Source organism: Molothrus aeneus, chromosome Z, assembly GCF_037042795.1.
Source record: "Molothrus aeneus isolate 106 chromosome Z, BPBGC_Maene_1.0, whole genome shotgun sequence".
Lineage (NCBI taxonomy): Eukaryota > Metazoa > Chordata > Aves > Passeriformes > Icteridae > Molothrus > Molothrus aeneus.
Window position 1 is genome coordinate 3981887 of NC_089680.1, and position 15143 is coordinate 3997029.

Consider the following 15143-nt stretch of genomic DNA (forward strand, 5'->3'; position numbering starts at 1 on the left):
CTCTCGCCACATACACAGTCCTCCCTTCATGAAAAGGCTTGCTAATATCGTGGGAGGCTGGATAGAAATGCAGAACTTGAGGGACAGTGGGAAGGAAGATAATAAACACAGAGAAATGACACAGATTAAAGTAAAACAAATAGCAGGCAGCAGTTCAAATTACAAAATGCTGGGGGTATTGAAAAGGAATTTATCATATGAGCCAGGAAAATACATGCACTACACAGCATTCCTCTGCTTCCTTCCCAGCTTGGGGGTCACTATCCACCTTTTTTTCCCTTTGAAGGGGAACTGGCTATTACTGATGTGCTGAGCTCAAACCCTTGCCTATCAAGAAAGAAAAGAGCACAGCAGAAAAGGATGGAGGTAAAAACACTCCTTCAGTTCCTTCTCTAAAGAAAACTTCCCCTTCCCTTTCCCCTTCCCTTTCCCCCTTTCCCCTTCACCTTCCCTTCCCATGTGCTGTACCAGCACAGCAGAGTCCACAGTGATGTAGAACAAGGCAAAAACATAAAAATGATAGAGTAAATAAGGTTTTGCTGTTTGCTTTAACCCAAATAATTTCACAGACCTGGTTTAAACTGCAGCTGTATCAACAGGGCTGAAGGGATGGCAGGGAACTTTGTGTGCTGCAGAAAAAAAAAACAACGTAGGATCTAACTACTCCCAGGGGAACCATTGAGACAAAATGGTTTGCTGTGCCCATTCTGCCTGGGGAGAACAAATTCTAGGACAGATTCAGCTCAATGAGATTGCGTGGCAGTTAGGACCTTGCTTAGTGCCAAAGTGTTGTGTGGTGGGGTTTTATTTCCCTGAGTTAATGTACATAAATGGTCTTTTAAAACTGGAGTCTCTAATCTCATTTTGACTTTGCAGAATCTGAATGAGGATAAGAAGAAATTATACAGGTGATGTGGAAATCTGAAGAGTCACTTAAAAACCCAAGACAAGGTGCTATGAAAATTACTGTGAATTAGATAAATGCTCAATTTATTACTGGAAGCACTTTTGTGCCTCCCCAAACAACAAAGTAGAAGGCAGGCTAGAAATCCTACCCTCTGAAGTCCACTCCTGTTTAAAACAGCACAAAAATCACCTTTACAGGGTCTTCTGCAAACTAAAAATATAGAGCCCAGAGCACTTCACATGTCTGCAATCAAGCCAGCACCATAGGTGCCTATGATGAGTGAGAAGCTGAATGTATTTCTTGATATTTAGGTGTTAGAAATCATGTAAGAGGTCCAATTTAAAAAGACAGTGCCATCATATCCTCTACAGAACTTTTTTTTTTTCCAAGAAGCTTTTGTTTCTTGAAAACCTCCTCTCCCTGCCTTTTTGGGTATATTTTTTTTGAACGTTCTCCTTTAAAGAATTTAAAGAGCCATACAAACCCCAGTGCACTGAGGTCTGAACCACTTCATTAGCTTTTTCTAGGGCATTACAGAATAGTTATTACTAAGAAAAACAGAATCATTAAGGCTGGAAAGACCTCTAAGACCATCAAATCCAACCATTAACCCACCACTGCCAGGTTCACTGTGAAAAGACCTCCCCAGGTGCCACATCTAAGCAATTTTTGAGCATTTCCCAAGACAGTGATTCTACCAGTGCCCCAGGGCAGCCTGTTCCAATGCCTGACCACCTTTTTGGAGATTTTTTTCCCCAATACACAATTTAAATCTTCCCTGTTTCAGCTTTACTTTTTAGGGCTGACTCTCTGCTTTTAAGACAAGACTAGGATTCAACACACGTTTTCATCAGTCTGCCAGAAAGCTGAACATGAGAAAGGTGGCTTGATAAACTATCAGTCTTTATCTCCTACAGTTTTGAAAGTCAGTAATGCAGACAGATGGTGGCAAAACAATCCAAATTCCATGGGAAACTCAGAACTGACACTGTTTTTGCATCATTGTTAAGTTACATCAGAAAACAGAAGCAGTAAAACAGCTTAATATGCACAGAGCATTTGCTCAGTCTAAAAACAGCTCAAAGATTATAGCTGGTAACTCCACAGACCAAAAAAAGTCTCCAGGCAGATGTTGCAGCATTCTACAGCAACAGGACCCTCATCCAGCAAAGCTTTTGGATGGCTAAAATTATTTGATTAGAAAGAGATACCTTCCCTGCGTGGGTTGTAGGTCATTTGAAGCTGTAGTTGGGAAGGACCCAGCCCTTGTTGTGCCCAGCTCTCCACATCCTCCTGGATGGAGGACAGGTCTGTTCTCCTGCAGCAGCTCACAGCAGCCTTTAGACTGCCTCTAAAATGCAGGAAATGTTAAAATGCCTTAAAATTGGCATGAAAAGAGTGCTTTAGACAGCTGCCTCTATTGGAAAGGTCGGAGACCCATATCCTTGTGCTCAAGGAAGGTTTCAGCTCAGTGCTGGGTCAGTGGCTGGACTTGATGATTTTAGAGGTCTTTTTTAACTTCAACAGTGGGGACTGTGGAACTCCCCAGTCAGTTCCTCCCCTCCCAGACTGCACGCTGGGCTCTCATGGAAGGAAGCAAATGCTGCAGCTGAGCACCTGCTGAACCAGCACCATCATCATCAGCAGCAGCCGCAGCAGGAGCGTCAGGGAGCCTGGGCAAGGAGCTGCCCTCCCTATAGATCATCAGGGGGTTTCCATCAAATCCTGCTGAGTGCCCTCAAAGCCCTGCACTGAGCCACGCGCTGTGCATTTATTTTCAGCACTACCCCCACTCCTTGCTGTACCAAACTCCTTGATTTAATTATTCTTTTGTCTTTCCCCCCTACCAGGCCTGCTGCCTCCCCTGTCACAGCCTCATCTTGCCTTGGGTCCCTGATCCAATTTGTTCCTGAAGCCCAGCTGGGTCCCGCGTGCCAGGCTGGCGATTCCTGCGACGCTCCCAGATCCGGCCTCAATTAGCTCCCCCTGCACACCTGGGTGTAGCACTAATGTGGCATCTGTGCAGCTCAGGGAACGTCTGCTCCATTATGGAGCTTTTCCATCACTTCCAGGAGAGGAAGATTACTGTGCCCTTAACCGTATCACTGCCTTAGCTGGAGGGATCATCCTCTGCTTCCTTGCCTTACCTACAGCCACTCAAGCTTCTCTTGGACATGTTGAAACTTGGGAAAAATGGTTTCTCTGCAAGGGAGGTGAAATCACAGACCATCAAGGCTGTAGAAAGAGTAATTTATTGGAAAGCTTGAAGCCCGAACCACAAGGCTGTTATAACTGCAGTTCCTTGATTGAACTTTGTGTAATCCCAGCCAAGTGCAGCTCTTTGCCCTGCTTGAGCTGTCTGTAAAGCTGAGGAGCTCTTCAGGTTGCAGAGCAGGACTGTAAAACCTTCATCAGTGTCCTGGTTTAGGGCAGATTTGGGAGAAAACCTCCAATGGGGGCCCCTCCAGAAAGCAAACCCACACAGCCCCTCCGCCCAACTGGGTCAGGAAGGATTCCTCGGAGAGAAGTGGAAAAAACCTGTTTATTTAACAGGCACAGCACCCCCCAGCACACAAAATGAACAGTAACAGATGACAACACTCTTTCACCGCTCTGACAAAGATGACAAAGTCAGAAAGTCTCTCCTGGGGTGGTCACTGTGTTCTCAGTCCCTCCGGCGCTGGGGCAGCTGCTGCCCAGAGTAGGCCCCGCTAGGCCACAAGGGGCAGACTCTCAGTGTTTGCCAGGCCCCAGCCCAGAGCAGGTTCTCAAAAAAAGGGAAAGGAAAAACAGTCCAGGGAAAAATTTGGACTGCTTAGCTAAAGTAGCTAATGATCAGAAGCAAAAAGCAAGAGCAAAGCAGAAGCAAGAGCAAGAGCAAAGCAAAAAACCAAGCAAAAAGCAAAAGCAGCACCATGTACTACCCTGTCTGTGTGTCCCACTAGCCGTGGGGGAGCGGCTGATAGCAAAACCAAAACAAAACTTTCACTCTTCAGAGCCAGTCTTGAAGGCACAGAACATAATATCCAGCATAAACAGAACACATGAATAGGGATACTAGCATCATAGCATCACCCTAGGATAATCAGGCTCAGACTGCTCAAGCTGCTTGCAATAAAATGTGGACAAGGATTATCTTGCAGGGATAGACTTTATCACGGATATTTTCCATTTGTACCCATGAAAGTGCTGCCCAAGTTTGCCCCATGGTCTTCAACGGGAGACTGAAGGACTATGGGAAGGGCAAACTCAGAAGATAGATGTACAGACAATGTGGATTGTTTTAAATATAATAGTAGCAATAAAGTGTCTAAAATAGTTTATTCAGTAGAGGCGATGAGAAGTGAGAGCTAATGCTTTCTATCAAAGGTGATGGTTTTGCCCCTGGATCTAAGGTGATAAAACAGCATTTTTCAATAAGACACCAAGTTGGATTCAGAATTTTTTTTTTCATATAAAATTCAAGCTCTTAATATCCTGTATTCTGGGGGTTGGTAGAGGAGAAATTGGCTAGCATAATTTTATTTGACGGACATCAAAGCTAAGGAGAACATTTTCAGTGCTGGAAGGTATATGTTACCACTTTTCATCCATCTGAGCTTCCTCACAGTGTAACTGCTGAAGCTGCTGGCTGGTTTCAACTGTATCTGCTGGACTGGGGAGGTCACAAAAAGATTTTATGAATGTATGTTTCATGGAATTTAATCTTTAATCAAGAAAGGAGACTGTATTAATTTCTTTGCTGATTAGAACAGCTGAGGTCTGCAGCAAGAATCATTAGAAAAAGAAGGTGTACCAGAAATTTCTGTAATCCTCCTAGCTTCAGGAAACAAAAACCCAAAGCTAAAACAAGAAATACTGTCACCATTTGAAAATTCAGCTGAGTGACCACCCTGTAACAGACGAGCCTCTTTCATTCTTCAAACTTCCAATGTTCAAAGAACCAGTTGTTCCAATGCAGTAATTTGCCCCCTTGGATTTGATCTGTACCTAAAAGGAAGCAAAGCCAACACTGTCTTTTTTTCTCCTCTTGTCACTGATTCTGATTTTGGTTATTTACCCTCATATGTGCATGTCTCTTAGAAGACAGTTTACCTAATTCAAACTTCACAGCAGTCTCCAATAACTGCTGGTCTGCCTGAGGCAAACAAAAAAGTTTAATGACTTTCAATGGCTATTAAACCCCTTGTTTCCAAGAATTTTAATGCATCTCATTAAATGTTTCTCTGCCATTCATTTATCCCACTAGATTATTTGACTATTAAAAGACTAGACATCAGGATGAATGGGCACCAAACTTCTAAACTACCCTCAGACCACAATGAAATTTTTCCAAAGCATTTCAACCCTTCACAGGAAGCCCTTAGAAGGCAGTGAGATCATGGAGAAAGAACTGGACTTATTCTGGAAGCTCAGCTGCCTTTCCAAAATATAGAGATATTCCCCAAGGGCTGGGAAGGATGGAGCTCTGTGGTCTCTGTTTCCTTCCATAGTACTGCCCAGCAGGCATGTGCATTCCTCAACATGCAGGGAACTTTTTTCACTCACAGCACAGTTTTTGGGGGCTCTAAGCAGTGCACAGGAATTGATTTGTCTTCATTTAAGTGTTAACAAGGCGTATCTTCCTTTGAACTGGAAGTACTTTAACTACATCCATCACTTCTCTCAATTAAACTTCTTTCATCCGATTTCTTCATTCCGTATTTTCCCCTGTATTTCATGTTAATTTCTATGATGTCATTGCACACAATCTCACAGTGCTACACAGAGGCAAGAATGAGCTGTGGGACAATAGAAAGAAAAGGATGTCCTGAAGTGGGTTTGATATTGGAGACAATCTCCCATGGAAACTCACTATGAGAAGGATCTGAAAAAAGTATTCTGAGCCACAGCACAGGTGTCCTCTCCTCATCCTTTAGGAAGAAACAAAATTACAGAAGCCCTTTTTCTAAGGGGCCTGTGCTGAGCCAGTAAATCATTCCCCACAGAAGCAGCACATCGTTTTTCATGTCTCTCGGACCCTGTGATCTGCAGGCAGTAATTCCCTTTTGATTGGGGTCTTTTTTTACATACTGAGAGACCACAGCACATGATTAAAGTGGAATCCCAAAATGAGCTCTACTGCCTTCAGGGGAAAACTGTTTCTTCCAGAGCAGCCTGTCATGTCCTGCTGTGTCACTCTGGGTCTTTTCCTGTGGCAGATATAATTTCCATACACTATAGTTAATTTCAGCTAATCAAACAGCTCCACCAGTTGAAGACACTGTGCTGAAAACAAAACTTAACAAAATATGCATGTAAAATGTATATCTGTAGTTTTGACTTCTTTTGGGAAAGGCAGAAAATCTCAATACCCTCAGTTCTGTTTGTCAGCAGTGCCAGGGTTTGCATTCACAGTGGGTTCCTCTGTGGAAAACTGATTAAAGAGAACAAAATCACTGTGTGCTGAGTTTTATAAAAGTCTGTCCAAATCATCTGAGAGGCAGTTGACTCACTGTAGTGTAGGCTTGTCTTGAGTACTATGGACTAAAAGTGGTTTTACAAAGCTCTTTGTGTTCACAAATGCTGTCTATAACATCTTTCATGGTGCCTTTTCTGCAAGGTACAATGTGAGCTCACACACAGTGAATAATTAACAGCCAATGGGTTAAGTATAGTGGATGTGGAAGCAGTTTCCAAGAGGGATTTTTTCCTCTTTTTCTCACTTAACTTTTCAGAAGAGTACTTAAATAGTCAGAGACAGGAGGGATTATATCCTAGAGGTAATTATTGTCAATCAGTCATCAAAACTAGCTGCTTTTATGAGCTCTAATGAATGAGGAGTCCAACAGCTTGGGGGGATTATGCTGCACAGAGAAGTTCTGGCCATGTCCTTGCTCTAGTCCCTGGAGTGTGGTGGAACTTTCACTCAGTACAGAGATTTCTCAGGGAAATCACAGCCCGTGGGAAGAAGCAGTACTCAGGGAAATGATGTCAGCCTGGAGCCCAGGAAGCTCACAGGCTTTGGCTCTCCTTCTTCTGGAAAACTTTCATCAGTAGCTGACAGCTGTTGTAACGTGGCTGGTGAAAGTCTGTGTGATGTCTGATTCTTGACTTTGTTTCATATTTCTTTAGATCAAACCCATCAGATTGAAGCTGCCACAAACTGAGAGGCTCACCTGCTCCCAGAGCCCTGATTTAAGTGCTGGTGGTGTTTAAACCCAGCAAAACAGGCATAATACCATGTTCAACCCGAGGCACAAACTTTAGGGTCAAAGAGTGACTGAGAGATTTGTCAAAGTGATCTGTCTCAGTGGATGAAGTCAGCACCACAGACCCTCAAATTCTGCTTAAAAGCTGTTTTAAGCACATGGCTTCCTCCTTTTTCTTTTCCTACTATCTCAGCATTTAAATAAAGACATTTTTTATCCCACTTCCAACACAGTTATATGTTTCTTTTGTGTACAATGCTTTAAATGTTCTTTAATTATCATCACATATAATTGAAGAATATTATCAAAGCAATCAAAGTACAGACAAAGGGACTTGGAACAGTTACAGCTGTGTTCAGCTCTTCAGACGAAGCTCACAACAGCTTCACAACACAGCATGGATCAGGCTCAGGTGCTGGCCACAGAAGTCAGTACTGACCCAGGGCAGATACGGGGGGGAAAAAAAAGTAAAGAAAGAAAACAAAACCAAACCCCCAAACCTAAAACCTAAAGCTAGAATATTTGAAACTAATTTAGAGGAAGAAAGAGATAGGACATTTCATGGGATTCTTCCTACCCAAACAAAACTATCAGCCTTTCTGAGTTAGTAACCCGAGTTCCTCCTTTTCTACCATCTCATTCCAAAAACTTGGAGTGAAGGCAACAGCGGGAAAAAAATTCAGCCTTAATACGAATACTGAAGCATAATTGATCTGGTTCATAATCACTGCTTCACAGGGAGCAGCAGAGCTTTAAAAACAAGATGTATTTAATCACAGTGTCCCACCGACATCTGTTCAAAGGCAGCTTCAGCTGCTCTCATCTTCAAGAGAAAACTTGCTTGCCCAGACTTCAATTAATCCCCACACTGTCCAATTTCTCAACATTTTCAACCTTGTTCAGAATCTTTGCACAAAATCCTGTCACATCCACTTATTCTTCTCTGTTTGAGCATACAGGTCTTCAGCCAGAAAGGAAATATGAAAACTCTTACCCAAACTTTTTCTTCCCTGCACTGCAAGCCAGTGGTGTAGCTGCTTATTAACTTGTTTTTTTGACATAACCAAAGCTAAAGATAAACCCTAAGGTTCAGTCTCCTCAATTGTAGTCCATTACAGAGATAGCCAGTCTTCTGGCTCATGCAAATCAAATTCTTCCCTATTTTGCCTAAAAATTAATTATGATAAAACATTTCTTCAGCATATGCTTCGGATTTTCTTAAAACTGTAATATTTGCTTTTTAAACAGGAAGAGCTTCAGTCTTCTAATAGACTCTTGTGTTTTGCAAAAATCAACAACTTCTTAGTTCCCTAAGTCATTTAAGTGATTTTATTTAAACTTCTATACTTTAGAAGTAGACCAAGCCTCTGAAAAGCATATTAAATATTCACTTATGCTTGAATAGTTTTCATTATGGAATTTCCAGTATTACATATGAAATATCAAAATTTTAAATAGCCTTGGCAGTCATCAAAAGCAGAAATTAGAATGGAACTTTCTTGCTGAACAAACATGTTCTCCATCCAAATAATTTCTTTCTCTTCTTAAGGCACATTTTCTTCTTCTGAGACAAATTCTAGTTCATTTTTTTTTTTAATTTTTATTTTTTTTCCTCAGAGCATTTGCAGTGAAATGGATTACAAAATGCACATGTATTGTATTTCTAAACATAGGACCAGCTATGCAAGGTCAGCTGTCATGTCATGTCCTCAACTGTGACAAGTAACAAAAGTCAAAAGAACCACATTGTTAAGAATATGAATAAAAATAAATATAAATATAAATATAAATATAAATATAAATATAAATATAAATATAAATATAAATATAAATATAAATATAAATTATAAATATATTTTGCTGTCTGTTCTCTCAGTTTCCAATGACTTGTACATTAAGGAAATCCATGAATTCTGGGTAATACTGTATTTAACTGACCTTGATGAATGTTTCTTCCATGCATTTATCTAATTGCTATTTAGCATCCACAAACACTATGATAAAGAGCTCCATAGTTCAATTATGCACTGTGTAAAAAGCTCTTTTATTTGTTTCCAGCCTTTGTCTTGTTAATTTCCTTTTGATACCATCTGTTCACCAAGAAAAGTACAGTAATTTCTTCTTCATTGCTTTTTTTTCACTTACAACTCAGGATTTTCAGAATAGCTTAGGGTAGAGAGACCCTGTTGAGACCACCTGGTCCAACTCTTTTGCTGAAGCAGAGTCACTTGGAGCAGATGTCCAGCTGGGTTTTGTGCACATCCACTGATGGAGATTTCAGTGCTTCTCTGGGCAGCCTGTCCCCATATCTGACCACCTCCACACCTCTTGTCGTGCCCCTGGTCACTATGGAGGAGGTCTGACCCTCCTCTTCATTCCTTCCCACTGGCTGTTTATACAGGTGGATAAGATACCCCTGTGCCTTCTCTTCTCTAGGCTGAGCAGCCCCAGCTCGCTCAGGCTCTCCTTACAGTTAAGTCCCTTCCTCAGCAAGTTTTTATCTTTGTTGTACTGGGTACAAAATCTGGCACTGCAGATTTTAAAGAATTCTTTCACATCCTTCTTCATTTGTCTCCTTCCTAAACTGAAGCTTCCCGGTCCAGCTGTTGGTCCTGTGTTAGGAGGCATTTTCTTCCCTTGCTTATGCTTTTTACTCATCTTCCTATTCCATTTTGGAATCTGTTTTGGAATGGGACACCAATTTTTCTTTCCTTGAATTCAGTGTGTGGATGCACATGCACACGTGCAGCAGCATGAGGATGTTCTCTGTACGTTCTCTAATTCTGACAAATCCTAATGTTCAACTGCTCTGTGACTGCTACTGAGCATGAAAAGATTTTTGTTTAAAATATTATGGGTATTAGAACTCTTAAATCTCTTATCTGAATAAGCATTTCAACAGCTGGACCTGCATAAAGCAGTTTTTCCTTATGGTGATGGTGGTACTCTACTGATCAGATTTTCAAAACTTACAGAGTGCTTGTAAAAAAGATGGGGACAGACTTTTATTAGACCTCTAGCAATAGGAAAAGGGATAGTGCTTTTAAGCTAAAAGAAGGTAAATTTAGACTAGATATTAGGAAGAAATTTTTTACAACGAGAGTGGTGAGGCCCTGGCACAGGTCAGCCAGAGCAGCTGTGGCTGCTCCATCCCTGGGAGTGTCCCAGGCCAGGTTGGATGGGGCTTGGAGCAACCTGATCTGGTGGAAGGTGTCCCTGCCCATGGCAGGGGGTGTGGAACTGGATGCTCTGTAAATATCCATTTAAACCCAAATTATTCTATCATTCCATCATTTTGTTACAAATAAACCTTGGATAACTGTTTTTGCAATCCAGCACGTGCCTTCATGGTGAGGAGTCAAGTCACAGGAAGGCATTACTGCCCTCTTAACAATAACATTTTTCAGGCTTAACTTTTGGATGTCTCTTTCCAGCTCTATATTGTGCAATGCTAAGGTCTCTGAATATATTTATTACCTGTTTTGTTCTCCACCAGAAGTTATTTGGCGCCGTGTAGAAATCTAGCAAAAAGATTTCTCTGTGTGCTTACACAGTTTAGTTTAAAACCAATAGTTGACAACTCTTCTCACTGTGAATTAGAAAACAAATTTATTTGTTTTTAATTATTTTAATTTCTTTAAGTTTTTAGTTTCTGTTTTCTGGTATTTTCAGGATGATCAAAATGAAAATGTGCAAGTACACATTTTCTTCACAGGCGTTTGTGCAGCTATCCAGTGTTCCTTCTGATTTTACAGTTAATTTAATTATCAAGATGTGGCTATGTTATTTACAAATGCTTTGTCATTTGGGCTTGGATTGCTAGTTTCTTCCATAACTATTTATATTATAGGAACCCTCATTGATTCCAGACCTTTGGCAATAATCACTATGCAAATGTAATGATATGATCCTTGCTTAGAAGAGCTTGCAGATTTAAAAGGTCAAGAGAAGACAACACAGATGCAACAGATGAAATAAGAACCACTTGGATACTTCATATCTGATGCTAGATATATAGGATTTAAAGGAGACTGGCAAAACTCTTCATATATGTGAAATGGAAAACAGCTGGTGCGATAGCCATGGAGCAGATGAAGTCTTCATTGGGACAGTCTTCACTGGGATGAAGTCTGTCCTTTCTTGTGCCAGCAGGAATTCACCATAATTATTTCAAATTCAAATAAACCTCATTTCTTCAATGATTCAAATAAATATTAATAAGAAAAAAATCCTCTTTCTCATCCTCAGTCATGCTGGATTTTATAGAATTAAAGAATATATGAAGGGAATAACCAATAAAATCCTCCAGAGACATTTGAAAACTGCAGTATGAGTAGAAATTCATGTTTAATTTGACATAATTCATGCAAATCTCCACCATATAAAAGTTAATAATTTCGGCCTCATCTGGCATCTTTCCACTACCAGAACTGAACACATTTGCTATTTTAAGCTTCACAAAACACCTGAAAACAGGTAAATGAGATCAGAGAAAGCACATCTGAAGCCTACCTATTGTGGCAACTGGATGCTATGGGAAGATTCAGAGCACAAGCTGGGCATAAGGGAACAGCTACTTGATTTTCTGGGGCCATGTAATTATCTCCTCTGTGATTTTAGGCTTTGTTGATGTGCCCAGTTGTGTGAAGTACACTTGACTCTGCTCCACCTTCTGAGAAGTTGGTGTTTCTAGAACATGGTGCTCTCTGCTGCAACATCATCCATTAATAAATTTAGGGAAAAGCAGTCTGTCTTCTTGGGACACGACCATCTCCTGTGGTTCTGGGGGAAGACTGCTCATTATAGCTCTCAGAGAATCACAGAATGGTTTGGCTTGGAAGGAACCTTAAAGACCATCTCTTTTCAACCCCCTGCCATGGGCAGGAACATTTTTCACTAGCCCAGGTTGCTCCAAGCCCCATCCACAGGCATTTGAGTATGGGAAAAATATCACAGTGCTCAGTGATGGGGCTTGTCCTCCTTATACTTTGTGGTATGTGAAGGTCTCAATTTCTGGTGAAGGTGGGCCCAAGGAAACAAAGATCTTTCAGGCTTACGGAAACAAAGGGAACAAACTGGATGAAAATGTGACAGGATTAACCCTTTCCCTGAACATTCCTGTACCTCTGAGTCCTCTTGGAAAGTGTGTGTGTTGTCGCCATGTCCTCTTTGTGACCGTCCGGTCGCTGCCCGACCAGCCCCAACGTGGCAGACTGCGGGTGACACTGTGAAAAGCAAGGCAAGGAGACCAGCTCCTTTTGGATGCCTTTATTGAGTGATCAGCTCTGGGTGGGGGCCCGAGGGGTTGTGCACACCGCTGCTGCTGCCTTTGGTGACGCACAGAGGGAGGCAGACAGTTTTGCTTAGAACTGGGGCTTCCTGGTGTACCTAGGAAGACACCTTTTTTGGCTCGTCGTCTAGGGTCCCCATTCTGACCCAGTTCTAGTCAGGTCACAGCGACATCTAAAACCTTGCTGGTGGAGTAGGAGAACTTTTCGCTAATAGGACCTGTTGCTTAGTTCCTTAAATCTTTGGGTAGCTCATAGTCTTTAGGGTCTTTGGTTGGATTTTCTTGAAGGTCTCTTAATTTGCGTATTTCCCGGGGATGTTACCCCGCGCCATTTTGGAGAGCAGCAGAGGCAGTACCTGACAGATGCAACAAGGGTACCGGTAAGGTAAGGGAATTAACAGTGGGGACAACTTAAAGGTTTAACATTTAACAACTATTTAGTTAACACAATGAACTTACTACAACTTCAGATTAACATTAACATCTCTAATTGTATTAACTTATGAACTTGTTCATAACAACACTCTCCCGTGCCCAGGGGGTACAGGCGGGCAGCTGGGGTTGTGAGCCCTAATGCAGGGGAGGCCCTGACTGACAATGGTGGAGGAGTTAGAAGCTGACTCTTCGTAGGGGTTAAGTCCAAGGTTTATTGGGAGCTCAAGGGGAGCTCTGTGCCTCAGAGAAACCAGCTGCGAAGAGCCCAGACTGAGCTCTTGCAACAGGTTATAAAGGGGGGTGGAAACAAGGGAGGGATTCACGGAACAACCAAAGGGAAGAACTGGGGGTGTGGAAACTGGGGAGATAGACAGGGAGGGGCAACAAATTGGGGAATACTGTGGGGGAGGGCCCCGACCTCTGACCAATCACTTGATGCCCCTGCTGGAAGGTTCTAGAAAGAGGGGATGGGAGGCCGAGTGATTGACAGGGGTGCTGGGAGGAGATTGGGGAATGAATCAGCAGAATTAGAAGATTGACATGGGGGAGGAGGGAAACAACTCGGGGCAAACCCGAGTCAAAAACATCTGGGGAGAATGGGGGAATGGGGGTACATAGATCAAACCATTACAGAAACGGAACAATAAAAACACAATACAACAGTGTGTGACTATAGAGTCAAACAAGTTAAAGCCTGGATGTACACCTAATCCACACTCACAGTGAATTCCACTGCTCAGAGTCTGCGTGCCCATGGCTGTGACCTCCTTTAGAGATGGAAATGGCCCAATGCCTTGAGCCTCTCTGCTGACAACTAGGAGGATCTGACTCTTAAAATTCTCAAAACCTCCCATGGCTGAGATGTCCAGTTAGGAACACCCTCTGTTTGGTTTGGGCAAGGAACATGCCAGTACTGGCAGGAAAGCAGAACAGTCACACGTATTTTGGCTTCATACAAATACCTGCATCAAGTTCCCAGCATGGTCCATGGAAATCTATTCAGCATTGTCAGTCAGTGGAATTTAGTAATTTCAGAATCAGCCCGTACTAAAGCAGTTGATCCAGTTTGGCTAAAATGAAGCACACAGGGCCATTTCAAACGGCCTGAGGTAGCCAAGACTGCCATGGCGGGGTGACAAAAACAACATGGAAAACATGAGTATATCCATGCTCCCATAGAGCAATACCTAGAGTCCAGGAAGGATAGTGCTTAAATGCAGGACCTATCTTGAACAAATTTCCTTTAGAAATCATAATCCATGATCCAAATAAAAAGCTAAGGATAGTGATCCTTACCTGCTAGTCTGGCAAGGCAAATGGGAAGAAGAGATTCTTGAGCAGCTATCCAAAGGTAGTGAAGAATTGAACAGGATCCTGTAGATACTGAAACATACAGGATCATAACATTCATGCATCTGGCAGCTTTAATCTAGTACAATTAAAATAGGGGTAATTGCCCCAAATCTGTGTCAGTATGGTAGCAACTGCAATGGCCCCAGATTCCTCCTTAATGCTCCTGCATTACAGTATTTTGTGCAACTGAATTCAAGCATTCAGTGACTGCATCTTCAGAGAGAGCCTAAATTCAAGACTGACACTGCAGTCACAAAACTCAGGACAGCTGGTAACCTGACCCCCATAGCTGTGCTTGCATTTGCCCCAGTACCAACCCAGGACTGAAAAATGGCAATGGCTACAATAGAACTCAGTATGAGCAACAAAATCAACAACCTTTATGACTGAGCAGAAGGCTCAGCACTAAAACTATTGAGGAACATTAGTAGGTACATGACCAGGGACATAAACATGGACAACCAAATAATGAAATAGTGGAAAAGCATATGCTAAGCAAGCCTTTTGTATACACACATAATAGAGATGTAAGATTGAGCTGTAGGCATCCTGATTTATGCTGATTTCCAAGTTTTAAATGAGTTGTTCTTGCTCATTTATACATCTGAAACTGTAAACAAGAAAATAATCCTTGGGACATGTAATTTTCTCAGTTGTTCTTGTACAGCTCCATTTGCATCCCATGTGGTGATAAACGAGAAAAAAAAAATCATACAGCTATTAGCTGTCCTTCTGGCTGTATCTCTTCACTGAATGAAATAATTTATCTGTTACAAAATATTAAATCAGGATCAGGTACACCCTAAGCTGGACAACAGAGATGCGGGAAACGTGGACACTGATCAAAAGGCCTGACACAGTGTGTCTTGTGGCTATTGCTTGCTTAAGCTGAAAAACTGCTGTATTTCAGTTCAATTTTACCTGTGTATGTACAGAACTGTAGGATTAATTAATTAATGAAAGCACA